Genomic DNA, 16,536 nt, shown 5'->3' on the forward strand with positions numbered 1-16,536 from the left:
TTGAATCTGCTTGTGTTAATTGAACCTACTAGTGTTAACTGAATTTGCTAGTGTTAATTGTTAACTGAATCTGCTTGTGTTAACTTAATCCGCTAGTGTTGACTGAATTTGCTAGTGTTAATTGTTCACTGAATCTTCTTGTGTTAACTGAATCTGCTTGTGTTAACTGAATTTGCTAGTGTTAATTGTTAACTGAATCTGCTTGTGTTAACTGAATCTGCTTGTGTTAACTCTTAATTGAATCTTCTTGTGTTAACTTAATTTGCTTGTGTTCACTAAATTGGCTTGTCTTTAGTTAATTCTAGTGTTAATTGTTAACCAAATCTACTTGTGTTAACTTAATCTGCTTGTGTTAACTCAATCTACTTCTGTAAACTGAATTTGCTTCTCTTAACTGAATCACCTGTGTTACTTGAATTTGCACGGAGGTTTTTATTCAGTGGGTTGATGGTCCCTTTCATGTCACACTTCAAAGATGCCTAACAAAACAGTGGGATATATTTCATACGAGAAGTGTGGCACTCTGATGGATCGACAGACTTATGACAAAAAAGCCAAACTGAAGAAGTAGAATGAATTCCTCGCCAAGCAATTCATTGACATGGTTGAGGAAGTTGATTAGCTTTTTGATTGACAAGATACAAAGGTGCAACATATGGAACATGAGAATGCAACAAAGAATGTCGAAGATGCCAAGACAAAGCTTGCAAATTTAGAGGAGGATTGCAGGATGGAGCTGACGATGGAGAAGATGAAGCCGACCAAGGAGCAGAGGTGCATCCTAGCTTCTCACCCAGATATCATCAGGAACACTAGGAAGGATATGGAGCTCAAGGCAGACATGGATTTTCTACAAGAGGAGAACAAGAACCTTGAGTGGGATTGCTGAGTTGCTTAAAGGTGGGCATGGTAGCAAGGAGAAGCTTCAGAAGATCAAGTCAATCTTAGAGGAGTGAGGTGTCTCCTTGGAGACTAAGTATATATTAGCCCAATATATATAACACGCCATGTATCACCAAGAAGCTAATGATGTATGTGCTATATTTTGTAGATCTATCTAGTGATCTTAGTTTGTAATGCCTAAAGCAAACAATGTGTTCACCTGTTAAGCTAGCAAGCAATCATATGGGTCCTTGATGTGATCCCTGATGTTACCTACTATGGTACCTACCTCTATTATGAACCAGTTGTATGAATTGTACTTATTATGCACACTTATGCAAGAGTATGCAACCTGGTATACTGTGGGTGCATGTTATGGGTCTATGTTGTGGTGTTTGTTGCAATTTGTACAGTGATGTGTTGTTTGCTACGGGTCTATAGTATAATCCAGTGATGCGCGGTGTTGTGCTAGTTCTATTTGGCAACATCATGACACATAAGTGGAGTACACACAAACAACCTCTAAGACAAATAAGTTACTTAACCATAAGTATCTACAAATCTAGACATGTAACATAGTGCATAAAACAATAAATATGACCCAAAATATACATGCTACATAGTTCATACCATTTCAACACCAGATAGATAGGTATCTTAGTGCTTACAACAATTCTCACAAACATATAGGTATCATAATTCTTAGAACAATAGAAATAAAAGTAAATAGATAGTATAGTGCATACAATGACATCACTAGATTAGATTAGACTAAGTCTCAGCCACTAAGCTCAATGACATAATCTTTGTCACAAATCCCCTTGACCTTCTGCAACTTGCCCTTGAAAATTTCTCCAACTTTAGTAAGCTCAGAAATGGCTATCTCCAGCTTATTGTTCTCCACTTTCAGCGCATTCCTCTCCTGCATAACCTAAATCTTGTCCTTCCTAATTGTTTCTTATCCTTTATGTGGACTTGGAGTTCACTCTCCAACACATACATCCCCTTCTTAAGTCCATTGATATCCTTATTCTTCTTCAACTCATGCAGCTCAGACCTCAGGTTCCTGATCACTTCTCCCTGGGCTTTCTGGATGGCATTCATATCCTCTATGGCATACTTCTTATGGTCGAGTTGCTTCTGCAAACCTCCATTGTCATTTGCATTTATTTTCTTCTAATTTTCTTGATAGGTCATTTGCACTTACTGCTTGACCATTTTGTTACCTTCACCAACAGGGTTCTTCTACTGCATGGTAGCAGTCTTAACCTCCTCTTGAAGTTTAATCAATGTCTTTGCATGATCAACCCCTTCTTTGGTTCTAGAAGTACAACTGTCTTCATATCTTGTCCAAAGCTGTTGAAGAGCTTATTTAGCAGCTGCAGGATACTCCATATCAACCCATTCAACATAGCCGCAATTGCCAATCTGCAAGACAAATAAGTTACTTAACCATAAGTAGCCACAAATGGTGAAATTGTACACAGGGATAACATTATCATTTTCCTAAAGAGACTCATTAGTTAACTATGATGGTATCTATCTATAGAAAAAAAATCAAAGATTCAGAGAAACAGAGTAGTTAACACAACCGTTAAGCTTCAGAGAAACAAGAAAGTGCAAAGATTCAAAGAAACAGAGGAGTTAACACAATAGTTAAGCTTCACAGAAACAAGAAAGTGCAAAGATTCAGAGAAACAAAGCAGTTAACACAACGGATAAACTACAAAAAAGCAGGAAATTGCAAAGATTCACACAAACAAAGGAGATGAACTATGTTTGAAAGTGCAAAGATTTAGCAAAAAGCAAAGCCTAACTATGTTTGACTTAAATTATGTTTGTAAAAATAAATTTTCAAGTAAATATATCTGCCTATGCTTTTTTTCAAACCAATGTGACAATTAACAATTACAACGATATAACAAAAATTGCATTACTAACAATTATACTGAAACACTAGTTTCATGGTACTTAAAAAATACGGCATGGATTGCAACTTACATCTTCACCACATCCATAAAACCTCCTTGCAGTTATGTCACCTTGGAATGCTACGAGTTTCATGGCTATTTTCCGGTGGTAACACTCAATCGGGCATTTCTCTGTCGTCTCCACATCACCTTCGAAGTCCGAGTCATCTATGGTTAGGAGGGGCTGGATTGCGTTCAAAAGGAATAGGGGGAGTGGTCAAATACCCTCGATCAAGTCCAAATCGAGTCCAAATCATACCTTATCTAAAATCCCCAATCTGAAATCCCTAACTAGGCTATCTACCAGAGTGGCATAAGGGCATTACCTCGTCGTCGAAGTGGGTCATGTTGTTATCAGTGCTCTCCTTCGATTCTTCCCAAGAAGGCATTACGGCGACAGCGGTGGCAATGTTGAGCGGTGGTGGCGAAGGCTGCGTAGAAGGGAGCGAGAGGGAGGGAGAGAGAGTGAGGGAGAGGAGTGTGCCATTGTTGCCTTTTTGGGTATCTCCCGACTGGCTCAGTCGGCACGCAGTTAATGGTCGTTATCTCCTGCGCCGTTCATCACTAGCCATGTGGCCGGTTTGATACGTCAAAACGAGATCAAATTTCGGTTCTGTTTTTTTTTCATTATTAAATTTGTGATGCGACACTTTGTGTCGTGTTTTATAAAATGATGTTTTTCTGAGAGCTATGATGTTAAAGTAATGGTTGTGCGCAATTTAATCCAACAAATATATAAGCACCATGCATCCACACGGATAGGTGTGGATGGTTCTTGCAGTATTATCGCTATCCAGCCCGTGAGTCGTGGCTATCGTCAATGGCGGCCCCTGCAAAGATCGCCACGGAGTTCCTCAAGGATCCACTGATCTGGTTGTTCCTTGTTTCGCTGGCTTTCGTCATTCTACAGATGCGGCAGCTGGGCAGCGCGCCATTTCCTCCGGGTCCAAAGCCGCTGCCAGTCATCGGCAACCTGACGTTAGTGGACCAGCTCACCTACCGTGGCCTAGCGGCGCTAGCGAAGCAGTACGGCGGGCTGCTGCACCTTCGCCTTGGCAGCCTCCATGTCTTCGCGGTGTCCACGCCGGAGTACGCGCGGGAGGTGCTGCACGTGCAGGACGCCGCCTTCTCGAACCGCCCGGCCACCATCGCCGATTCGCCGTCGTCTACCTCACCTACGGCCGCTCCGACATGGCGTTCGCGCACAACGGCGCCTACTGGCGCCAGATGCGCAAGCTCTGCGTCACCAAGATCTTCAGCCGGCGCCGCGCCGAGACGTGGCTCGCCGTGCGCGACGGGTACGGGGCGCTGGCCGTCAACCTCGGCCAGCTCATCTTCAACCTCACCGTCAGTGTCATCTTCCGCGCCGCCTTCAGCACCCGCGACGAGGATGGGCTAGATGAGTTCAACGCCATTCTCCAGGAGTTCTCCAGCCTCCTAGGATTGTTCCACATCGGTGACTTCTTCCCGTGGCTCGGCTGGGTTGGCCGGCGGGGCTTCAGCCGCCGCCTCCGCACGGCGCGGGGCGCTCTCGACAAGTTTATCGACAGGATCATCCACGAGCACATGAGGAGGGGCAAGAACGCCGCCGACCCGGACGCGGACTTGGTAGACGGCCTACTCGCGTTCCTCGCCGAGGCAAATCCAATCGGCGGGAAGCATCACCCGCGATAACGTCAAGGCCATGATTATGGTACGTGACCAGTGCTGTATTTACCATGTTACAGTCATTACCGTATTTACCATCGTATACTGTCATTACAGTATCTTTTTTTAATTGATTGCAATTTTTGTTGATAGCTTACCAAGCTGACCACTTGGTTGTCATTACAGTATCCATCGATGTGCTGCACTCTAATCATATGGCTATATACATAAACTTTTTTTTATCAAGCAAAAAAAAATACAGAAACTTTTTTTGGATATACCTAAACAATTAAGCCCCACATTTTTATTATCTTAACAGGCACACATTTCACCTCACCAGAGACACACCACAACATGCATGTGAAGAAGTTTTCCGTTATTAGTTGATCTTCATTACTTATACTTATTTTAACATGGCACATCTCATCTCACCACTCTTGTCATATCATCAAAGGCACACCTCAACATGCATGAGATTTTTTTTATCCGTATACTGTCCTACTTATATTCAATTACTTCTTCCTTTTTAAATATAAATCTTTTTAAAATTTTTACTAGAAGACTACATACAAAACAAAATAAGTGAATTTATATCTAAAATATTTCTATATACATCCGTATGTAGTTCTATAATGAAACCTCTACAAAATTTATATTTAAAAACGGAGAAACTATATATTTAACTATAAAATATAATATATTATATATTTTCTGTTACAGTTCATAAATTATTAATCAAAATATTAATGTTACATACAACCATAACTCAATGAAATATATTGCAACCGATTTCTGTAGCAACGTGGGGGATATCTCTAGTTCTACCACCAAACGGATTGATCTTTGTAGAGTTTGGGTCAAATTCCTACGAGAAACCTCATTCGTGTAGCTCTGCTCTCTCTCTTTTTTTTTTTTTGAGGATTTTTTTTTGCAAGTTGTAGGTTGCCTGATAGTAGCTAAAGTCAATCAATTTTTTTTGGTAAAGAAAAGGCGAGGTAGCTCCAAGGCCGAGACGGGGACGATGTGGCCACCTGTTGTGTTCACGTCAAGGACGAGCCATGAACAAGTGAAAGTGGTAGAAGTCTAACAGTTGCGTCACTGGCGGAAGTGAATAGGTGGCTTAATGATTTGTGGTGTCGGATGGATTGTTGGGACCAGAGAAGGGTGTTGGAAGATTAGAGGGATAGTGGAGTAACAGTAGCATGACGGATGAATTGGCTTGGGCAGGGAGGCGAAGTGAGGCGTGCGAGACATTATCACCAGGCATGGATGGCGGGTGCCGATGGGTTGGCTGATATCAGAGCATCTTTAGTAGAACCCTCAAACCCTTAAATCTAAAACCAGTTTTAAGGGTTGAGAATTGGCCATTTTTGACACTTTTAGGGGTTGAAAAACAGGGGCAAATACTAGAACCCTCAAACCCAACCCTTATAACGGAGTATTCCTGCGGATCGGCGAGGAGAGCTCGGGCGGCCTCTTGCTGCGGGAGGCGGAGGGCGCGGGGGGTGGCGGAGGCGGCCGGGGAGGTCGAGGCGGAGGCGGGCGGCGGACGGGGAGGCCGAGGCGAACGGCGGCTGGGGAGGTCGAGGCGGGTAGGAGGCGGAGACGACGGCTGGGAGGCCGAGGCGGGCGGCAGCGGCGGAGGTCGAGGAGGCAGCGGCGACGGGGGAGGTCGAGGCGGGCGACGGCCGGGGAGGTTGAGGCGGGCGGCTGGGGGGGGGGGCGAGACAACGGCGGCATCTCGGGAGGTGGAGGGGAGGCGTCCGGGGGCGGGACGACTGCAGCGGCGGTCGGAGAGGCGGCCGGCGTGGGCGCGGGAGGTAGTTGGGATGGGAAATTTCCCTCCCGCGCTAGGATGGAACGGTTTGAGGGTTGGGGTAGATTTTGCTCCCCAACCCACACTTTTACAGGCTAGGAAGACGTTTGAGGGATGGACCTCTAATTTTTTTTACGGGTTTAAGGGTTTAAGGGTTCTAGTCTACGCCGTTTTTTCGACGAAAACTGTAAAAAAATCGGTTATTTTTAAGGACTTGAGGGTTTGAGGGCTCTACTAGAGATGGTCTCAGAGTGAGGCCGACTCCAGCGCGCGACATCAAATGGACGTCCACTTTTGTTTGTTTGGGGTGCGATTGGAGCGGACGTCCGGGGAGCGGACAAGTGTTTGGAGCATCTGCGTCCAATGCGCAAGAGGCGTCCCAACCACAAACGGACACGTCCAGGCCCGCGCTTGACCTCCTCGGCCTCGCCCTGTTCTTTTTCTTCCTGGGTATGGCAGGCCATCCAGCCATGCCACGTACCCCCTCTCCTTCATTTGACGGCTACAGAGCCACCTTAGGCCCCTATTTAGCCATGCACCGGCGCCCTAGGGTTCTATTCTCTCCATTTTCCTCCCCTCCTCCCTCTCCCGCTGTCGGTAGGCCGCTTCCTCGTCTCCCCGTCGCCATGCCCCGGGCGAGATCGAGCTCGAGCTGAAGCAGCGGCTTCGCTTCTCCCTGTGGTTCCGTGTGGAGCTGCAGATGGCCGGCGTCTACGCTGACCCAACCGCGGCCACGGGCTACAATGCTACCCCCTCGACGCCCGCGATCGTCGTCCTCTGCTTCGACCTCCCGACGTGCAGCCCCTCTGCTTCACGCCTCCGCCTCCTCCTCGCCCCTTTCATCGACTCTACAACCCCAGTGAGACATCCCCCTGTGTGCTAGCCTCCCCCGTGCATCGTTGTCGTGGTAGGAGCCGGTCCCGAGTGTTAGAGTAAAAATGGAACCGGCTCCCTCTGGCGATCACCGGAGACAAGGAGCGAACGCGAGGGGGGTAACACCCGAGCTTTCCCAGTGATCAAACACTTAGCTGGTGCGCCCGCCCCTGCTCCTCCCACATTCTCTTGGTGTGAGATGTCTCTCCCGCAGATGCAGTGGCTCAAACCAACAAGAAAGAGGCGAGGAGGAAGACGATCAGGGACTCGGCGAGGTGGTGGTTTTCCGGCGCTCGTACGCCTTTCTATTGAGCACGAACTCAAACACACACCGCATAGCGTTACAACGATCCCCACGGTGATCCTTATACCCGGGCAACGCCAGCCCACGACCCGCTCGCAGCTTGCCCACCACGCCACCCGGTTCGGCCCGCTCAACGCGCGCGCACGACGCACTCCCGCGCCCTCTCCGCACCGAGCCCTCAACAAACCATCGCGTGATCACCGCGTCCTTCGCTCACCCAGCTGTCGTGCCACTCAACGCACGCACGCACGCACGCCTACCCCACGGTCCCGACGCACCACACACCTCTGGCGCGCGCCCATACACGCACCAGACATGAGTAGCACGCCGCCTCGGCTTATTACAACTTACATTCTCCCCCTAAGACGCGGCTCAGAGGAGCCTGGGTTCGTCGTCGCCGATCTCCCCAAGCAGAGATTGCTCCGGCGCCGCCGCTTTCTCCCGCCTCGGACACTCCCTCTTGAAGCGGTCGCGTTCGTTGCAATGGTAGCAACGCCCGCGTCGATTCCCTCGAGCACTCGACGCCTCGCTCTTGCCGTCGTCGTCATCGTCCCGTGCACCGCCACGCCGGTGCTCCCGCGCACGCCACTGTGCCATGGTCAGCATCAACTGATCGTCGCCACGATCGCCACCGTCCTGTCGATGTCGCTGAAGCCTCTCGTCGAACGCCTTAAGCCGCCCCAATGCGCCCTCGAAGAGCATCGTCGATACGTCACAGAATTGCTCGATCATCGCCACCGCCGCGTACAGGCGGTCCGGCACGGCGTCGAGCAACTTCTTGACCATCGCGGCGTCGTCCAGGGTCGATCCAAGCCCCGCTTAGCGCGCCGCCATCCCGCTGATCTTCCCTGCAAAGCGTCCAGAGACTCGTCGGCGTCCATGCGCAGCCGCTCGAAGTCCCCTTGGAGCGTAGCGAGCCGCGCCGCCCGCACACGATCAGCTCCGATGAACCTCGACTTGAGGCTGCTCCAGATCTCCGCAGCGGTCTTCTTTGCGGCCACCTGCAGCAGCAAGTCGTCGAAGAGCGCTCGCAGCTGGTAAGCTCGCGCCGGCTTATCTTTCTTCACGATCACCGCCGACGCCGCCTCCTCCGGTGGCACAACCGCCTCCCAGAGCCCAGCAGCATCGAGATCAGCCTCCACCTTGATAGCCCAGGTGGTATAGTTCTCCCACGTGAGCAGAGGCACCGACATCGTAGTCCCCGTCCCGCCAGAGTACGGGACCAGTGCCATGGCCGGCAAGCTCCTCCTTCACATGTCGCTCTGATACCAATTGTTAGAGTAAAAATGGAACTGGCTCCCTCCGGCGATCACCGGAGACAAGGAGCGAACGCGAGGGGGGCAACACCCGAGCTTTCCCAGTGATCAAACACTTAGCTGGTGCGCCCGCCCCTCCTCCTCCCAGACTCTCTTGCTGTCAGCTCTCTCTCCCGCAGATGGAGTGGCTCAAACCAACGAGAAAGAGGCGAGCAGGAAGACGATCTGGGACTCAGCAAGGTGGTGGTTTTCTGGCGCTCGTACGCCTTTCTATTGAGCACGAACTCAAACACACACCGCACAACGTTACAACGATCCCCACGGTGATCCTTATACCCGGGCAACGCCAACCCACGACCCGCTCGCAGCTTGCCCACCACACCACCCGGTTCGGCCCGCTCAGCGTGCGCACGACGCGCTCCCGCACGCTCTAGACACCGAGCCCTCAACAAACCATCGTGTGTTCACCGCGTCCTTTGCTCACCCAGCTGCCGTGCCACCCAACGCACGCACGCACGCACGCCTACCCCACGGTCCCAACGCACCACACACCTCTGGCGCGCGCCCATACACGCACCAGACATGAGTAGCACGCCGCCGCGGCTTATTACAGCTTACACCGAGGGCCCGAGACCTCCCTGCCGCCATGGATGACCGAAAGCTTCGAGCTTGCTTCTCGCCCGCCCCAGCTGCTCGTACAAGACAGTTGCCAGTGGAGGCACGCTGCAGGGTCCAACGGCAGGCACGGCGTGCTGCGTCGAGCGACGGGGCGGCACGCTGTGGGGGCGCGCTGAGTAGGCGATCTACGAAGCGGCATGCTGCGGCGGGGATCGAGGCGGGGGACTCCTAAGGTCACTGTTTTGTGGGTCCAGGGCAGACATGCACGGACGCAGTGGGCAATGAGCGCGTCTGTTTTCTGTCCGCTCGGGAGCATTTGTGGCGCAAGTTTGGGCCAGGTTTGGAGTCGTACCGGACAAAAACGAACACAAACAGACATAGTTGTCTTTTTGGGTCTTTTCGTTCGATCTACTTTTTATCCCAAACGGACACATCCAGACAGGACGGGGCACGCATTGGAGTTGGCCTCAGGAAAGGCCAAGGAAGGAATCAAAATGCAGGTGAGAATCAACTTACTACAGAAAAACCAGATGATTGACCTATAGACGACCCCTTTTTACTTGACTGATTGGTCATTTTCTTTCTACGCTTGTTATTTTGTAGGTTTTCGTTTATTTTCCTATTTTGGCCAATTGACTTTCTACTACATGGTTTTGATACCTACTTCTTTCTCTATTTATTTTAGGCAATAAACTTTGGCCTGGAATTCTAGTTTTTTTACTCTAGTGTTTATTGGGGAACATTGTATGGAAAATAAAAAAAATTCTACGCACACGCAAGACCTATGTATGGTAATGATCATCTACGAGAGGGGAGATCAGATCCACATACCCTTGTAGATTGCTAAGCGGGAAGCGTTAAGAAACACGGTTGATGTAGTCGAACGTCTTCGTGATCCGAATCGCAAGCGTCCAAACGGACGACACCTCCGCGTTCAGCACACGTGCAGCTCGATGACGATCTCCGCCTTCTTGATTCAGCAAGAGAGACGAAGAGGTAGCTGAAATCTCCGGCAGCACGACGGCGTGGCAGTGATGGTTGTGGAGCTACTCCCGCAGGGCTTCGCCGTACCATTTCGAACTAGCTACGGGGTGTCACGAAATGGTGAAGGGAGAGACGGTTGCGCTATGGCTTTAGGTGCCAAAAGCCTCTCTCACCTCCACTATATATAGGAGGGAGGGGAGGGGTGGTGCCCTAGGGAAAAGCCCTAGGGTTTGGCCGGCGCACGAGGGGGAGGAGGAGGTCCTCCTCCAATACAACTTGGAAGGAGGAGTCCTCCTTCCCCCAATTCGGTTTGGCCCACCCTCCTTTCCTTTTCTCCCTTGGCCTAAATAGGCCTATTTGGGCTGGCCACCAGCCCACTAGGGGCTGGTGCGCCACCCTTGGACATCTTTGGTTCTCTCCCGGGTGGGTGGCCCCTTCCAGTGGAACTCCGGAACCCATTCATCACTCTCGATACTTTACCGGTAATGCCCAAAAACCTTTCGGAAGCCAAATGGATACTTTCTATATATCAATCTTCATCTTCGAACCATTCCGGAAACCCTCGTGACTTCCGGAATCTTATCCGGGACTCCGAACAACATTCGGTTATCAACATCAATAATTCAACTATACTGAAACGTCACCGAACCTTAAGTGTGCACACCCTGCGGGTTCGAGAACTATGTAGACATGACCGAGACACTCTCCGGTCAATATCCAATAGAGGGACCTGGATACCCATATTGAATCCTACATATTCTATGAAGATCTTTATCGGTTGAACCTCTTTGTCAAGGATTCAGTTAATCCTGTATAACATTCTCTTTGTCCTTCGGTATGTTACTTGCCCGAGATTCAATCATAGGTATCTCCATACCTATTTCAATCTCGTAACCGTCAAGTCTCTTTACTCGTTCCGTAATACAAGATCACGTGACTAACTCCTTAGTCACATTGCTTGCAAGGCTTGTTGTGATGTTGTATTACCGAGTGGGCCCCAAGATACCTCTTCGTCATACGGAGTGACAAATCCTAGTCTTGATCCCTGTTAACTCAATGGACACCTTCGAAGATACCTGTGGAGCACCTTTATAGTCACCTAGTTACTTTGCGACGTTTGATACACACAAGGTATTCCTCCGGTGTCAGTGAGTTACATGATCTCACTAGATCATTATTGGCGCGCGTTGCTGCGCCCATCCATTTTGACAGTAAAATGACATGAATATACATAAATATGTCGATGCACAAAATATAAAAGTCAAATCAATATAAACCTACTACTAATTATTATTATAGTTCTATAAAAGCATAAAGGGGTCCACTTACACAAAATGATTAGTTTTTTAAAATCTTATATTTTTACATTATGAGATGAAAAAAATGCAAAATTACCAACAATTGCATAGAAAAACCAAGTCTTGTGGTACATCAGCCAGGGATTGAGTAATGTGATACATTACATAATTTAGAATAGAGAACTATAGTTGTCTAAGAAATCTTTCCAATACACGATACAATCAAGACACAAATTGACAAATAAGGTATTAAAGAAGGCTTAGAAAATCTATATTATTTGCTATGCCACTCTGGTTGATTAAAACTATCAACAATGTTAAGAACATATGCCACTTACCCTGATTCAGGAACCATGCATATCGTATCCATTCCTAGTCGTTTGATTAATGCATTTTGACCTTTTCAATTGGTTCAACCAATTTTGAACTGCTTTTATAGCACTGGATACCTTATCTACAAATGCACATTCTTTCTAGTAGGACAACGACACAATCATTTTATGTCATGCAGTGAAATTTTTGCTTGCTAGGACACCTAGCTGATGTACATAGATAACTTTTTGTCCTGTGTAAATCCCGGAATAAAATTGACGCCATCACTTATATTAGGCTTATTTTACATAATAATGTTCTAGTATTTGATTTATTCACATTCTGAAAATGATTTTTATTCATGACTGAATGTTTTGAATAATGCATTACTCTGTACTATATGTACCTCTCCTAGTGCTTCAGCGGCTTGAATTGTATGAGTGTGACTAAAAATCTTATGTTCCTAAATATTAAAAATATACAACAGAAAACACTATAAACTGTATGTAACCATAGCAAAGTAGTTAGGCTGACCGGAAATGAGTTAGATTGGCTATAGAGAATTTATTAGTAGATGTCCTAAAGGTTTGGTGTTACCATGAGAAGCTCATATCAAGAGCGCAAACCACTAACCAAATCCATAGAAAGACACACGAACATATCACCATATGGAAGAGGAAGATCTCCCCTGCAATATGATATAATCATAGCAGGTGAGTTGCAAGTTTTTGTCAACTAAAATTAATCCGAACCACACCAGATCAATAGGGAAAAAATCGTTTGAACATAAGTTCACAAGATATTAAACTTTCAAGAAATAGGTAGAAGAATTCATAGACTGAGAAATTAGAAAGTATTTTTCCTTTTGCCTTTCCTACTGATGTGTATTAGGATGCAACTTTGAGATTAGAAGGTGGACTTGGTGAGGCTGTCCATCCAGTAGCGAACAAAGGAGAGGCACCATGTTGCCCTACCATCATGCCTCACTCGACTCGAAGGGGGGACAAGGTAAGGGGTGTTGTGGAGGAACTTCCCGACAGTGGTAGATCAATTCCTTCAGATTTGTAAACTGTGGTGGCTACCTATGTCTGTGCTGCTGCCGGGATGGTGAGGAGGGACGAGAGCAGGCCATATGCCACCACGAGAGGAGGGGAGCTCGGGCTTCTAAGATTCCCCAAGCGAAACCTCCCCAACGTTTGCACGTACCAATAGCTGGGTACTCGAGCGTGCTGGATTATCCGGCAGCGCCCCCAAGGACTCCATACATAGCATACAAAAAGATCAGATGCATGCTTTAGGGGTGTAGTGCGCCACCCGGTCTGTAGTGGATCTCATCGCCGCCACAAGAAAGAGATGCTCCCTGATGCGCTTTTGGGTAAGACAAGAGGAGGATAACCACGGCTAGACGTAGACGGATGCCGAGGCCACGTTCCGCAGGGCGGTTGAGAACTGGGCCACGAGGACCTTAGAGCCGAATGAAGCAACAATGGTGGCGGCGCAACCTGTGTCGTGGGTGGGAGAGAGAGAGGAGGGATCGGGGGTGGACGATAGGTCAATGCGGAATGGAAGGAAATGTTCGATCACCGTCCATCTGATATCCAACGTTCCATCGTATGGAAGAACGAGAGGGCCTCAATTCGGCTTTGGGAGTAGCTGCCCATAGGACAGTTGGCCCAGAAGCAGCCCACACGCGAGAGGAGACCTATCAGACGGCCAGCAACGACAAGCGACGAAATCTAAATCTAATGGCCTAAATCAATCGAGGCGTGAGAGAGCTTGGAAAGGGTTCGGTTTTACTGTCCCTAATGGTCATAGGAATGTATACTTGACATGCAGAAAAGAGTAGCAATAAAATAACATGATCACATGCTACGTTCATAGTTTGGGTCTTGTCCATCACATCATTCTCCTAATGATGCGATTCCGTTATCAAATGACAACACTTGTCTATGGCTAGGAAACCTTAACTATCTTTGATCAACGAACTAGTCAACTAGAGGCTTACTAGGAACAATGTTTTGTCTATGTATCCACACATGTATTTGCGTTTCCATTCAATACAATTCTAGCAATAATTATAAGAAATTATCTTGAAACATGAAATGTAATAATAACTATTTTATTATTGCCTCTAGGACATATTTCCAACAGTGTTTTCCTTTTGCTTTTATGTTTAGCTTGTTGTTAATTTCATCAAGTGCATATGTATTTTAGTATTTTTTACATTTCAAAACTAACATAGTTGCAATATATATTATGTGTATCTTTGATGTTTAGAGAATGTAAGTTTTTATAATGTGATAAATATAAACATACTTGCTCACTGGATAGTTTATGGTGAAAGGTGATAAATGTGTAGATTGTACTTTTGTTGTGTTTTTGGTGCAAGATATGTCTCTAGAAAAAGTAACAGTGCATTATAACTGTTTTCACATGCCCGGAAACATGTAAATCATAGTCAACAAGGCTGTAATATAGTTTTTGAAATCACATAAAATTGATTTTTATTTGATACAGCCGTGTGTGGTTGTTTGTATGGTCCAATTTTTTTATTGATACCGAGTTGGAAATCCGTTAACTTGATAGAGTCATGCCTCGTTGTTTGTATGGTGTGATTGTTTGATTGATGCAAAGTTGGGAAACGTTCAACTTGATAGCATCATGTGTCGTTGTCTTTATGGTGCTAAATTTTGATTGGTCAGATTGAAAACCAGTCAACTATTAACTAGGCACGCTATATATATGTGTAATCAAAGGCTGATATGTTAGTATGTAACTCCTTGGTAATGGATACATGCATGATTTTCTAAAGGAAATAAAATCCTTCAGGGTGCCTTTTAGAATAGAGAATTTATGGAGAAAACCCAATTGGGGATTGCAATCATAGTAGTAAGAAATAACACATTTTGTATTTTCAACTAATAGATTGAATTTTAAAAATTATGTATGACATGAAATTTTACAAAATTGGGAGGAAATCATGTATGAGTTCCAGTCTCATGTAAAACTTCTTTAGAAGGTTCAAATGTGCCTTCTCTATTTTTGTCCCTCATAAATGAAACCTGATCTCTCAAAGTCCATGTATTATTTGTGTTTGTTGAAAAGATGCATCTTTTGTGTGCGCATCTAAACACGTCTTCTCAGCAGCTCATATTTCTCGGATGAAAAATAGCCAAGTAAATCACTTTTGCGCTTTTATTCTTACATTTTCAGATTCATGTGTTTAAGGGGAAGAACCGAAAATAACTAATCGTGTATGTTAAATCCAAACACAATTTTGTGGGTGGGGAGAGAGGGACTACCCGCTATCAACATCATCAGCTCCCTTTTAACAGTAAAGAAACATTCCCATAAGAAAACAGTAAAGAAATATTACTTCTGGCTGGTTACGTGCCTCTGCCTTATCTGTGTGCATATGGATTATGAACGCAGGACATGTTGTTTGGCGGGCCAGAGACAGTGGGATCCGTTACCGAGTGGGCGATGGCGGAGATGATGCGCAGCCCAGCCAACCTTGGGCGGCTGCAGGAGGAGCTCGCCAATGTGGTGGGGCTGGACCGCACAGTGGACGAATCCGACCTCGACAAGCTCCCTTTCCTCAGGAGCGTCGTCAAGGAGGCGCTCCGCATGCACCCGCCCATCCCTCTCCTCCTCCACGAGGCTGCCAAGGACTGCGTCGTGGGTGGCTACTGCGTGCCCAGAGGCTCCCGCGTGCTGGTGAACGCATGGGCGATCAACCGCGACCCGGCGGCCTGGAAGGACGGCGACACGTTCCGGCCGTCGCTGTTCATGCCCGGCGAGGGGGAGGCCGCCGGGCTGGACCCCAAGGGCGGCTGCTACGAGTTCCTGCCGTTCGGGTCCGGCCGGCGCGCGGGCCCCGCTCAGTGGCTCGGCCAGCATGCGGTGGAGCTCGCCGTCGCGCAGCTCGCGCACGGGTTCAACTGGGAGCTGCCTGATGGCATCAAGCCCGCGGAGCTCGACATGGATGACATAGTTGGCCTCACCGCGTCACGCGCCACGCGGCTCTGCGCCGTGCCCACTCCCCGCCTCGCTTGCCCCATGTGATGATTGTCTCACCAGGCTTGCTCATGGAGTATCTTTGGTTGGTTCCTTGTTAGTTAGTAAGTACTCCTACTAGTTTTCTTTCCTTTATTAGTGTGCCCCGACCTCCTTGGTTTGTTTTGGACTTGATCTCCGAGTCCTAATTTCTGAAGAAGGTCTTTCCATCAATAAAAACATGGTCGTCCAGTGGGTCCATGAGTTACCTCAATCCTCAAACTGTTCATGATATTTTGCGGACATTTGTGTGTGTGTGTGTGTAATGTGGGTTTTGTTTCTTTCCCTCGAACCTTGAGCTAATGTGCTACGCTGCTGCCTTTTGACACGCGGAATACATGAGAAGCGTGGAGAATGCAAGGATGCTGGCCATGATCCACCACCAAGGGAGAAATTGTCGTCGTGCGACTATCCTAGCATCGAGAGGATTGTGAACTACTGTGACAAAGATGATTTGAGAGTCAGCGCGTTCGTGAAGGTGCTGCTGCCGATCGTCATGGCAGGCGGGGAAATCAGCATC

At 47.6% G+C, this 16,536-nt stretch overlaps 1 pseudogene; it reads left to right on the forward strand.

The window, feature by feature from the left end:
• Positions 1 to 3,672: 3,672 nt before the first annotated feature.
• On the forward strand, positions 3,673 to 16,025 carry LOC123417227 (annotated as a pseudogene).
• The last annotated feature ends 511 nt before the right edge of the window (positions 16,026 to 16,536 follow it).

Source organism: Hordeum vulgare, chromosome 1H (genome assembly GCF_904849725.1).
Source record: "Hordeum vulgare subsp. vulgare chromosome 1H, MorexV3_pseudomolecules_assembly, whole genome shotgun sequence".
Lineage (NCBI taxonomy): Eukaryota > Viridiplantae > Streptophyta > Magnoliopsida > Poales > Poaceae > Hordeum > Hordeum vulgare.